The sequence below is a fragment of the Heptranchias perlo genome, chromosome 4, assembly GCF_035084215.1.
Source record: "Heptranchias perlo isolate sHepPer1 chromosome 4, sHepPer1.hap1, whole genome shotgun sequence".
NCBI lineage: Eukaryota > Metazoa > Chordata > Chondrichthyes > Hexanchiformes > Hexanchidae > Heptranchias > Heptranchias perlo.
In genome coordinates, this window is record NC_090328.1 from 113,092,181 (window position 1) to 113,106,298 (window position 14,118).

Here is a 14,118-nt window from a genome sequence, read left to right on the forward strand (position 1 = left end):
CTGCAAGATGAGAAACCAGGGGTTTGTTTATCAGTCTCAAAAACAGCTTCTACGTGCAACAGCTCATCTCACAAGTTCCACTTGTAACTTGGAACAAAATCAAATTAACAAGAACCAACACAGAGGGTGCCGCCAAAGGAAAATAACTAAGTGGGTGATAATGGTAGTGTCGATTGTCGATAGTACAAAGAACTGAAATTGATAAGGAATTCCCCAATATTACAATGGACAGCTGATTTGTCACTAACAACCACCTTTAACAATCTCCATACCAGTTACATTTAGAAAAGTCTTCATTCAATTGAAATAAACATGATCGCCTTTATTTAATTGTTAATCAGAATGGCGTGTACACATTCAAAAATAAAAGTACCACTTTCAGAGGTCAGTCTGACATTTTGCTCGATTAAGTTATGAGCACATTAGGAACAACCTGGTATCAATTAAGCAATGACTGATGGCAATTTTATCCTAAGTAACATTCCTTGAGTAAAAGAAAGAAAAACTTGCATTTATATAGCACCTTTCATGATCTCAGGATGTTCCAAAGCGCTTTATGGCCAATTAAGTACTTTTTTTGAAGTGTAGTCACTGTTGCAATGTAGGAAACCCGACAGCCAATTTACACACAGCATGATCCCACAAACAGCAATGTGATAATGACCAGATAATCTGTTTTTTAGTGATGTTGGTTGAGGGATAAATATTGGCCAGGACACAGACGAGAACTCCCCTGCTCTTCTTCAAAATAGTGCCACAGGATCTTTTCCGTCCACCTGAGGGGGCAGAGAGGGCCTCTGTTTAACCTCTCATCTGAAAGATAGCACCTCTGACAGTGTCGTACTCCCTCAGTACTGCACTGGGAGCATCAGCTGGATTTTGTGCTCCAGTGTTTGAAGTGGAACTTGAACCCACAACCTTCTGACTCAGAGGTGAGAGTTTTACCAACTGAGCCACGACTGAGTAGTATATTACTCTATATTTTCTAATAACTTTAGTATTCTAACACTTCACAATTCACACTTTACATCAAAATGTTATACTGTTCGTCTCATCCAAAACCCTGCTGCCCATATCCTAACTCGCACCAAGTCCCATTCACTCATCACCCCTGTGCTCGCTGACCTATATTGACTCCCAGACTGGCAACACCTCGATTTTAAAATCCTCATCCTTGTGCTCAAATCTCTCCATGGCCTTTCCCCTCCCTATCTCAGTAACCTCTTCAAGCCCTACAATCCCCAACCTCTCCCCTCCCCCCCACCAAAGAACTGTGCGTACCTCAAACTCTGGCCTCTTGTGCATCGCCCACTCTCTTCGCCCCACCATTGCCGGCCATGCCTTCAGCTATATAGGCCCAAAGTTCTGGAATTCCCTCCCTAAATCTCGCCACCTTTAAGACCCTCCTTAAAACCTACCTCTTTAACCAAGCTTTTGGTCAGCCATCCTAATATCTCATTCATTTTTATCTGATTACTCTCCTGTGAAGCGCTTTGGGATGTTTTCCTATATTAATGACACTATGTAAATGCAAGTTGTTGTTTATAACTAAAAAAAAAATTAGGAACATAACATTTTGATGTAAAATGAGATGTGAATGAAATTAACTTTGCAATTCTGAAAAATCCCTGTTGAATTTAAATAAATAGGAGTAAAGAGCATCTTTTTCTGCCTTGAGGTAAATTATGATCAATAAACTCAACATTTTAAATAACAATAAATCAACTCAAAATTAATAAAGTTTTTTAAAAAAAATACAACTTGAAGGGGGGGATTGTCCCAACGTTGGTAAATTCTGTGCTTTAATTTTGCCAGGCAGAAAATTGTATTTAGAGCAAACATCTAAATTTAGGCTAAACTTAGGATGGTCAATTCAGACCAGCAAATGTTAAACTTGGCTGAACTGTTTTTCAGCACAGTCATTAAATCCACCAGTTCAAACAATTAAGGATGAATGCTGTTTGCTTTAGACTTAATCTAATTGTCCATTACAACATTCGGGATACTTTTAGGACTACACATTCCTGGCATGGAGCTTTGCGCTCTGGGAACGCATAGTGGAAATTTGGGTTTGTGTCCCAAAGCTTTTCTGTCCATTAACTTCAATGGATAGAAATCCCATTGGGGGAGGGGGGGAAACACATGCCCAAATTCCAGTGTGCATTCTTGGATTGCATTTTTGTAAAATTACCCCTTCTGGTATTGTATGTGCAGAACTTAAACCGATAAATTGTTCAGAGAATCTCCAATGAATTTGTGTCATTGTTAACTTGGGATAATGGCTGTGATATTTCTTTGCCATGCTGTCCAACACATCCATGGAGAGAAGGAGCGAGAGAACTCGACCAAGAATAAATTATTTTGGACTATGAATAAAGTAGTGCGTGAAGATGGAAGCTGTCTCTGCTTGTTTCAGATCTTGACAATTTCTCTGTCAACCTCACAGCTTGACCTGTGACAAGTGAAGTTACAGGTAGCTTTAAATTCTTCACCACCCGGTCCTGCCAAGATTCTCAAGGAAACCGCATTGGAATTGCACAGCGCACCAAGTCACAATATATCTGTGACATGGCTGAAAATTGATAGCACATGCTTTTGTTCGTGTTCCAATCATTTTTGAAATAAAGGTGATCAATGCAGCAAAAGTTTTACATGCACAGATGATCTACCAGACTCTGCATGTACTGCACAGTGCGCAAGGGCAGACACAAACACAGCAGATAAATCCTATATTAAGAGGATGGGCTTTCACACTCTCAAGATGGCAAGTTGTTTGCAATGCACAGACCATACTGTCCAATGCAAAATAGCCTCGATCACCACATAATTCATTGATTCTTTAAATGTTTTTGCAGAATATTTGAGGAGGATAACCATTTACTGAGATGACCCTTGGGTGATTAAGGGTATCCAATGAAACAAACTCATTGAGGTAGTTAACAGGAATTATTTGTGCATTAATGATTTGATTATTTATTTTTCCACCAGTGGAAGTTGTGGTCTATGGATAGAATTTTTTCTGTTATGCCAGATGATATTAGACAGTTAGACAGGCAGATATTTTCTGAAAACCAGTTGAAAATATGTCTTTCCATCAACCGTGACAATCTCACCTTCTTTGTTACATATACTTTCTACTAACCAATTACATTTAGCAAATTCTCTCCACAAGATATTCTTTGGGCACCATTCCAAATATCTTCCATAGATTGGTTTCTGGAATCCACGATCCAGATCTGTGTGATTCTGCACCAGAACCAAATTTCATACAATTTGAACTTTTAAAGAAGTTTTAGAATATATTCATGAATCTCACCAGAATGTATCACATAAAACATAATGCTGCACACTACTGACCAATGCATTTCTGGGAATTCTGCCAATCAAGACCCCAAAACAACCTACACTTAAACAACAGCTGGATATCCACAAAAACATTTCTTTGTTGCAGTCTTGACCAGTTCAGGAGCAAACTTAGATGGAGAATGCTGTAAATTTGAAACTGGATTTCAGAACCATTCCAAGGTGCATTAATAATTAGAATCATAGAAAGTTACAGCACAGAAGGAGGCCATTCGTCTCATCATGTCCGTGCCGGCCGAAAAAGAGCTATCCAGCTTAATCCCACTTTCCAGCATTTGGTCCGTAGCCCTGTAGGTTACGGCACTTCAAGAGCACATTCAAGTACTTTTTAAATGAGTTGAGGGTTTCTGCCTCTACCACCCTTTCAGGCAGTGAGTTCCAGACCCCCACCATCCTCTGGGTGAAAAAATTTCTCCTCAACTCCCGTCTAATCCTTCTACCAATTACTTTAAATCTATGCCCTCTGGTCACTGACCCCTCTGCTAAGGGAAATAGGTCCTCCCTATCCACTCTAACTAGTCCCGTCATAATTTTATATACCTTAATTAAATCTCCCATCAGCCTCTTTTGTTCCAAAGAAAACAACTCCAGCCTATCCAATCTTTCCTCATAGCTAAAATTCTCCAGCCCTGGCAACATCCTCGTAAATCTCCTCTGTATCGCCTCCAGTGCAATCACATCTTTCCTGTAATGCGGTGACCAGAACTGTACACTGTACTCAAGCTGTGGCCTAACCAATGTTTTATACAGTTCTAGCATAACCTCCCTGTTCTTATACTCTATGCCTCGGCTAATAAAGGAAAGTATCCTGTATGCCTTTTTAACCACCTTATCTACCTTGTCCTGCTACCTTCAGGGGTCTGTGGACATGCACTCCAAAGTCCCTTTATTCCTCTACACCCCTCAGTATCCTCCCATTCATTGTGTATTCCCTTGCCTTGTTTGCCCTCCCCAAATGCATTACCTCACACTTCTCTGGATTGAATTTCATTTGCCACTTTTCTGCCCACCTGACTAGTCCATTGATATCTTCCTGCAGTCTACAGCTTTCCTCCTCACTATCAACCTTATGGCCAATTTTTGTATCATCTGCAAACTTCTTGATCAAGCCCCCCACATTCAAGTCCAAATCATTAATATATACCACAAAAAGCAAGGGACCTAGTACTGAGTCTTGTGGGATCCAACTGGAAACAGCCTTCCAGTCGTGAGAGTGACTGCCCTTGACATCAAGGCAGCATTTGACCGAGTGTGGCACCAAGGAGCCCGAGTAAAATTGAAGTCAATGGGAATCAGGGGGAAAACTGTCCAGTGGCTGGAGTCATACCGAGCACAAAGGAAGATGGTAGTGGTTGTTGGAGGCCAATCATCTCAGCCCCAGGACATTGCTGCAGGAGTTCCTCAGGGCAGTGTCCTAGGCCCAACCATCTTCAGCTGCTTCATCAATGACTTTCCCTCCATCATAAGGTCAGAAATGGGGATGTTCGCTGATGACTGCACAGTGTTCAGTTCCATTCGCAACCCCTCAAATAATGAAGCAGTCCGAGCCCGCATGCAGCAAGACCTGGACAACATCCAGGCTTGGGCCGTTAAGTGGCAAGTAACATTCGCACCACACAAGTACCAGGCAATGACCATCTCCAACAAGAGAGAGTCTAACCACCTCCCCTTGACATTCAACGGCATTACCATCGCCGAATCCCCCACAATCAACATCCTGGGGGTCACCATTGACCAGAAACTTAACTGGACCAGCCATATAAATACTGTGGCTACGAGAGCAGGTCAGAGGCTGGGTATTCTGCGGCGAGTGACTCACCTCCTGACTCCCCAAAGCCTTTCCACCATCTACAAGGCACAAGTCAGGAGTGTGATGGAATACTCTCCACTTGCCTGGATGAGTGCAGCTCCAACAACACTCAAGAAGCTCGACACCATCCAAGATAAAGCAGCCCGCTTGATTGGCACCCCATCCACCACACTAAACATTCACTCCCTTCACCACCGGCGCACTGTGGCTGCAGTGTGCACCAGCCACAGGATGCACTGCAGCAACTCGCCAAGGCTTCTTCGACAGCACCTCCCAAACCCGCGACCTCTACCACCTAGAAGGACAAGAGCAGCAGGTACATGGGAACAACACCACCTGCACGTTCCCCTCCAAGTCACACACCATCCCAACTTGGAAATATATCGCCGTTCCTTCATTGTCGCTGGGTCAAAATCCTGGAACTCCCTTCTTAACAGCACTGTGGGAGAACCATCACCACACGGACTGCAGCGGTTCAAGAAGGCGGCTCACCACCACCTTCTCAAGGTCAATTAGGGATGGGCAATAAATGCTGGCCTCGCCAGCGACGCCCACATCCCGTGAACGAATAAAAAAAAACACCCATCAACCATTACCCTTTGCTTCCTGCCACTGAGCCAATTTTGGACCCAACTAGCCACTTTCCCTTGGATCCCATGGGCTTTTACTCTTTTAACCAGTCTGCCATGTGGGACCTTGTCAAAAGCCTTGCTAAAATCCAAGTACACTACATCAAATGCACTACCCTCATTGACCCTCCCTGTTACGTCCTCAAAAAATTCAATCAAGTTAGTCAGACACAACCTTCCCTTAACAAATTCACGCTGACTGTCCTTGATTACTCCGTGCCTTTCTAAATGACGATTAATACTGTCCCTCAGAATTGATTCCAATAATTTGCCCAAAACCAAGGTTAGACTGTTCGGCCTATAATTACTCGGTCTTCCGCTTTCTCCCTTTTTAAACAACGGTACAACGTTAGCAGTCCGGCACCACACCTGTAGCCAGGGAGGATTGGAAAATGATGGTCAAAGCCTCCGCTATTTCCTCCTTTGCTTCTCTTAATAGCCTGGGATACATTTCATCCAGGCCTGGCCATTTATCTACTTTCAAAGATGCTAAACCCTTTAATCCTTCCTTTCTCACTATGTTTATCCCATCCAATATTTCACACTCCTCCTCAACTACAATTTCTGCATCATCCCCCTCTTTTGTGAAGATAGATGTAAAGTATTCATTAAGAACCACCCACATCTTCCACCTTCCCTTGGAATGAGTGACCATAACATGGTTAAATTCCATATCCAATTAGAGGGTGAGAAGGTTGGTCTCTAATAGGCCCTACTCTTTCCTTAGTTATCCTCTTGCTCTTTATGTATTTATAAAATATCTTTGGGTTTTTCTTGATTTTACTCACCAGTATTTTTTATGCCCTCTCTTTGCTTTCCTAGTTTCCTTTTTAATTTCACCCCTGCACTTTATATTGGAGTGTCAGTTTATTGGAACAAATGGTCTTTCATACTTATCAATTAGAGAACCATGAACATTTTACCAGAAATCACAGAATATCATAGTATTATAGTGAAAGGTAGTACTAGTCTTTACTAAAACCCATTTATTGTACATCCCCTTTAAAGTAGTCATTTCAATAAAGTACAATACACCAGCACATGAAACTGTCATCAAGCAATAAGTTATATATTTCACAAAGGTCAGATTTAAAAGGAGTTTACTGTCTTACTAGCTCAGGCTTTTAAGACAATCCTTACCTCGGACAAAAAAAACCCAGACTTAATCTCAAGAGATGCAAACTTGCTCTGGCCTCCTCTGACCTGCCATAATGCTATTATAAGCATGGAGCAGAAAACAGATGAGCTGATAAGATCACCAGACAGCATTTATTTCACACATACTTCAACAAAAGTGTTTGAAGGGCTGGTGGGAATTCACAGCAGTGACCATGTGACTGGAAGCCTCAGCAAGCAGTGTTCCAGTCGCAAGGTGATCTAATTTCACAGCTTCTACTAACGTGCTTCATTCTTCAGTATCCTTTTCCCTTCCAAAGTACAAATTCTTACAAAGCGCTGCACTCGAAAAAGAAAATGTTTCAGTTGTTTTCTTCCTAAATGCTTTGAAAATTTATCAGTTCTTTTGCTTTAAAATGTTTCCTCTCTGATGCAAACGTCTAGACAGAAGTAAAGCAGAAGGTTTTGGCAAGGGATTATTGATGTAGTGAGTGGCAGACTGCAGAAAGTCAGGTCAGCCATGAGAAAAAGGGATGAACTTGTGTTCGCAGCATACAGAAAAAAACTTCTATAATACTGAAATTCATTAAAAAAAAGCCCCAAGACATCCCTGTACAATTTTTCTACCCCCATAGTGCATTTCTTTACATAGTGTAATACACAATGGAGCTGAAATTCCTCAGCCTTTCTGGGGGATTGCCGCAACTTCACAACTATCAGAAACTCCTCCAAGATCCAAATACGCCGGATCCCAGCTCGATAGGAGGGTTTCTGCAGGCCTGGTGCGGGGTGGAACCTCCATCGTCCCCTTACATGGGCACCCACATCAGACTGAGCCGGGCGGAAAGTGGGGACTCCCGATACACCCTTGGCCTCACAGAGTCCTCACACAAGGTTGGAGGCCAGTACTCTGAGTGAGAAGATACATCCCCTGAATGGTGGAAATGGGACCCAACTGGCTGTGACTGTAGCTTGAAACCCCCTCCCCCACAAAAGAGTAATTTTTTTATGAAGTAAACTACGGCTCCCTTCTTACTGTTCCAGGGGGGTGGAGGGGCAGCTCAATCAGATCTCCCAGCAGCTTGAGGTAGGCGGTCACCAGTTGCAAATTAAATGCCCCCCCCCCCCTTTCTCCATACACTAGTGGGGTCAGTGCTGGAGAGCATCAGCAATCACCATCCTGCTCCAAGGGCCAGGTTCGTAGTACATGTGAAATTCATGGCTGGTATTCAAATACTCAGGCACAATGTAACCTTTAAAGTATTTAACTACCTACAAATATTCCTACGGTTATATGCAGTTGTACACCTCAGGTGGTATTCATGCTGCTCTCAAATTTGTCTATAATCCCCACTTTCCCTGACAAATTCTTCCCTTCGGGGGTTTTTCATTATCATTTAATATCATTTAAGGAAGGGCATCATTGAACTATCAACAACTCAATAGCACTGCTGTGATCTGCTAACACTTGATCAAGAAGTTTGCAGATGATACAAAAATTGATGGTGGTTTGAGTGTGGTTGATAGTGAGGAGGAAAGCTGTAGACTGCAGGAGGATATCAATGGACTGGTCAGATGGACAGAAAAGTGGCAAATGGAATTCAATCCAGAGAAGTGTGAGGTAATGCATTTGGGGAGGGCAAACAAGGCAAGAGAATACACAATAAATGGGAGGATACTGAGAGGTGGAGAGGAACAAAGGGACCTTGGAGTGCATGTCCACAGATCCCTGAAGGTAGCAGGACAGGTAGATAAGGTGGTTTAAAAAGGCATACGGGATACTTTCCTTTATTAGCCGAGGCATAGAATATAAGAGCAGGGAGGTTATGCTCGAACTGTATAAAACATTAGTTCGGCCACAGCTTGAGTACTGCGTACTGTTCTAGTCACCAAATTACAGGAAAGATGTGATTGCACTAGAGAGGGTACAGAGGAGATTTACGAGGATGTTGCCAGGGCTGAGGAATATTAGCTATGAGAAAAGATTGGATAGGCTGGGGTTGTTTTCTTTGGAACAAAGGAGGCTGATGGAGATTTAATTGTGACGGGACTAGATAGAGTGGATAGGAAGGACCTATTTCCCTCAGCAGAGGGTTCAGTGACCAGGGGGCCTAGATTTAAAGTAATTGGAAGACGGATTAGACGGGAGCTGAGGAGAATTTTTTTCACCCAGAGGTGGTGAGGGTCTGGAACTCACTGCCTGAAAGGGTGGGAGAGGCAGAAACCCTCAACTCATTTAAAAAGTACTTGGATGTGCACTTGAAGTGCTGTAACCTACAGGGCTACGGACCAAGTGCTGGAAAGTGGGATTAAGTTGGATAGCTCTTTTTCAGCCGGCACGGACACGATGGGCCAAATGGCCTCCTTTGTGCCATAACTTTCTATGATTCTATGATTAAATTTAAGTAGGATGAGGTGGGAAGTTATTTTACTACCGATATGATGTTTCTCATTGTTTTAATGTAGATTCATCTTGATATTGCTTCCCTCACCACTTACTGTATTTGTAGGTCCTGGTATGGTCACATAGCCTAGTTCTTTTGTAAGGAGACTGCAGCAAAGAGACTGAGTTGATACAAAGCAGAATCTAAGCACAAAGTAAATTGGAGTGAAGTCAGACAAATTGGGAGGGGATTTTGTCTGTGGAGGTTGGGCTACTTTCAAAGAACGAGGAAGACTATACCCAAGATAATTGAATATTATTCCTCATTTGTATAAGCTCCACACACAAATGAATTATGTAAAGTGTTACAGAAAACAGACAAGAATATAGGAACAGGAGCAGGCCCATTTAGCCCCTCTATATTGTTCCACCAGTCAGTTAGATCATGGCTGATCTGTACCTCAACTCCATTTGATCTATACCTCTTGATACCCTTACCTGATAAAAATCTGTCGATTTCAGTCTTGAAAATTTTAATTGACCGAGGATCCTCAGCTTTTTGGGAGAGAGTTCCAGATTTCCGCTACCCTTTGTGTGAGAAAGTGCTTCCTGACTTCACTCCTGAATAGCCTAGCTCTAATTTTAAGATTACGCCTCTTGTTCTAGATTCCCCCACCAGAGGAAACAGTTTCTCTGTATCTATCTTATCAAATCATTTTATCATTTTAATCTCTGCAATTAGATCATCCCTCAACCTTCTAAACTCAAAGGAATACAGGCCAAGTTTATACAAACTGTCCTCATAACTTAACCGTTTAAGCCCTGGTATCATTCTGGTGAATATGCACTGTACACTCTCTAAGGCCAATATCTCCTTCCTGAGGTGCAGTGCCCAAACTGAACCCAGTCTCCAGATGGGGTCTGACCAAGGCTCTGTTCAACTGAAGCATTACTTCCTCTCCTTTGAATTTCAATCCCCTGGAGATAAAGGCTAACATTCCATTAGCCTTTTTGATTACTTTTTGTATGCAAATACTAACTTTTAGTGATTTGTGTACCCGGACACCTAAATTCCTTTACTCCTCCACAGATTCTAGTCTCTCGTCATTAAGAAAATATTCCAATTATTCTTTGTTGGATGCAAAGTGGATGACCTCACACTTCCCCACATTGAACTCCATCTGCCACAGTTTTGCCCACTCGCTTAATCTATCAATGTCCCTTTCTAACTTCCTGCTCTCGCTTACACAACTTATTGTGCTTCCTAATAGTGTCATCTGCAAACTTGAATATACAACTCTCTATTCGTTCACTCAAGTCATTGATATTCATGGTGAAAGGTGGAGTCCCCGGTACAGATCCCTGGGGAAGACCACTTCTCACATCCCGCGAATCCCTACTCTTTGTCTCCAAACTCTAAACCAATTACCTCCCAGCTGTACAAGATGAATTCAACTATCCAGCTGCAGATAACTGGTTTGCCTCAAGTCCTTGCACCATAGGAACTGAATAATAAACTATTCTATGTAAAAGATATAACTTAAGACATCTGAGAGCATCTGCATAGTGGAAACAGTATTCCAGTTCCGACTTAGTTGGAAGCAGTCAAAATGGTGTGTCAATTTTTTTGACCCAAATAAAACTGACCTTAGGTTTAAAAACTCCTGGTGAGTCCTAACCATTGCCCTATCAAAATGGCAAAGAAAATACAACACATCGCAAGTACAGAAAGAGAGCCTAACACAGATACAGCCGAGCAAGAAACTGCCAAGTTCTGGAAGGACTCAGTTATGAACAATTTGTAACAGATATTTGAATGTATTCTAAATGGTTACACCGTTTCTTGTATTTATGTTTATTTATCTCAGGATTTATATTAACAGCAATAAGTTCTGGAAGGACTGTACCATTATTCAAGTTTGGAAGGAAGTTCTGAATAAAATTGTTGACATACATGTATATTGAGGTAAACCTTTTAGTAACACTAAGCATTGTTTGCGCAGATATTTTGTAAAAAAAATGCAAATTTCTTAACTTTATTAATCTTTCTTGGCGTTCAGTGTAACAATTCAGACCCTAAATAGTAACGATAAAGAGCTGCTCCCCATTATTAAGAGATTTATTTATATAACTCTGGTTCTTATCTACTTCTATTGAGCAAGGCAAATAATGAAGCATGAATTCTGCAAGAATTCTCCCAGCACAGAGCCTTGCTTGCTGGAAGTGCGGATCAGAGAATCTGACACAGGGTCAGCTCATCTGATTTGCAGCAGCTCCTTATGTTCTGGTTATTAGTTTGTAAGATTGGGATCATTGTGATCTGGATGTGCGTACCACCATGCCAGATTCTCTGGTCTGCACTCCCTACAAGCAAGGGTCCTTGCAGGGATTCTCATCTTGCAAAATATATATTCTCTAGGAACTAATCAGAAGACACTTAATTCACAGTCTCTCAGCAGATCGCTTACAACTTTTTTCCAGATTCTTTCAGTCGAGATGTGCATCCGTTCTCCCACTTCTCCTTGCAACAGCATAACCGCTGACTCACTGTGAGCAATGCTACAGGAGATCGGCGAGCACTTCTTTTATTTTTTTGCATTTATACTAAGTAAATAAATAATTATGGAAAAGTTCCACATTATCTATCTTTCATAATTCATAAGTGCATAACATACCCAAGGTATCACTACAAATTACATATTCCTTTTAGATAGCCTTTTGTATTCACCCTGCTTTTTTTGTGTTCACCAAGGGCAAAGGACACTCATTAGTTCCAACACCCGCAAGCAATCTAGATAAAAATAAATTAACTAAGTAATTCCTTTAAGTATATTAAATTTCATTAAACTCAAAAGTCTAACACCATTATGTTGCAGCAAAACTCAGCAGGGGCACTACTGCAAAATCTAAAAATTCTGTTTGGCTGACAATTTTAAAAGAAACCCTAAATTACTTGTAGACATCCTCTTCTTTCCACTTGTCACTGAAGAGCTGAGCTTCTGGCACTATCTTCCTTCTGCTGGCAGGAGACCTCTGTTATTTCTTCTGGTTAGCAGTTCCAAAAATTGATCTTAGATCTTAAAACTTAACAGGAGAATTCACCAGAACTGCTACATAATCCTAAATGTTATAAAGACATATTAAGATGAAGTTACTGGTGTTTGTCAATGCTCCTCATTCTTTTGCTGCAACATTGATGCTGAGATTTTTTCCAGGAGCAGTCATTATGCACAGCTCAGCGGCTCCACAGTGACAAATTCCAACCCCCACCCTTGACATCATTGCAGGTGGCTACTGAGCTGTGATTTTACAGCATGAAGTCCTGGAACGAGACCCAATCAATGTACATATATTTGCTTTATAACATAAAATTTTGAAGGACTTCTCAACTTCATTTCTCCCTTCCCCTCCAGCTCTTTCTTGAAAATAGTGCATGGAATTGGAGGCAACCTATTGACATGGGAGGGAATTGTCTAGAAGGTGGGAGAGACAGAGAGTAGGGATAATGGGTACGTACTCCAACTGGCAGGATGTAACTAGTGGTGTCCCCCAGGAATCTGTGCTGAGGCCTTGGCTTTTCACTATTTTTATCAATATAAGAAATATAGAGCCATATATCCAAGTTTGTTGCGACACTGAGTTAGGTGGCACAGTAAGTAGTGTAGATTGGAGCAGAAAGTTGCAACAGGCATAGACAGATTAAGTGAGTGGGCAAAACTATGGCAGATGGAGTTCAATGTGGGGAAGTGCGACCTAAAAAAGATAGATCAGTGTATTTTCTAAATGGTACGAAGTTGGAACCATGGAGATGCAGAGATTTAGGGGTCCATGTACAGAAATCACTAAAAGCTAGTGGTACAAAAAATAATTAAATAGGCTAATGGTATGTTAGCCTTTATCTCAAGGGGGCTAAAATACAAAGGGGTGGAAGTTATGTTACAGTTATATAAAGCTCAGGTTAGACCCCATTTTGAGTATTACGTTCAGATCTGGGCACCGCACCTCAGGAAGGATATACTGGCATTGGACGGGGTGCAACGCAGAGTTACCAGAATGATACCAGGGCTAAAAGGGTTAAATTATGGGGCCATGTTGCATAGACTAGGCTTGTATTCCCTTGAGTATAGAAGATTAGGAGGTGATCTAATCGAGGTGTTTAAGATGATTAAATGATTTGATAGGGTAGATAGAGAGAAACTATTTCTTCTGGTGGAAGGAGTCCAGAGCAAGGGGGAATAACCTTAAAATTAGAGCGAGGCCGTTCAGGGGTGAAGTCAGGAAGCACTTCTTCACACAAAGGGTAGTGGAAATCTGGAACTCTCTCCCCCAAAGAGCTGTTGAGGCTGGGGGTCAATTGAAAATTTCAATACTGAGATTGATAGATTTTTGTTAGGTAAGGGTATTAAGGGTTATGGAACTAAGGCGGGTAAATGGAGTTACGACACAGATCAGCAATGATCTAAATGAATGACGGAACAGGCACAAGGGGCTGTCCTTATGTTCCGAATAGTGCAACGGGATCTTTCATGTCCACCTGAGAGGGCAGACGGGGCATTACCATTGCCACTGTCAGGATAGTGATGGAATACTCTCCACTTGCCTGCAGCAAGACGGAGATGAGACGTTAAACTGAGGCCCCGTCTGCCCTCACAGGTGGACGTAAAAGATCCCACAGCACTATTTTGAAGAAGAACAGGGGAGTTCTCTCCAGTGTCCTGGCCAATATTTATCCCTCAACCAATGTCACTAAAACAGATTGTCTGGTCATCACATTGCTGTTTGTGGGATCTTCCTGTGCACAAATTGGCTGCCATGTT

The 14,118-nt window shown here is 41.9% G+C and overlaps 1 protein-coding gene across 5 annotated transcripts in view; it reads right to left on the minus strand.

Moving 5' to 3' along the window:
* Nucleotides 1-14,118, minus strand: part of cntln (centlein, centrosomal protein) — a 366,307-nt gene that overhangs the window by 164,021 nt on the left and 188,168 nt on the right. The gene's annotated exons all lie outside the window — the stretch shown is intronic.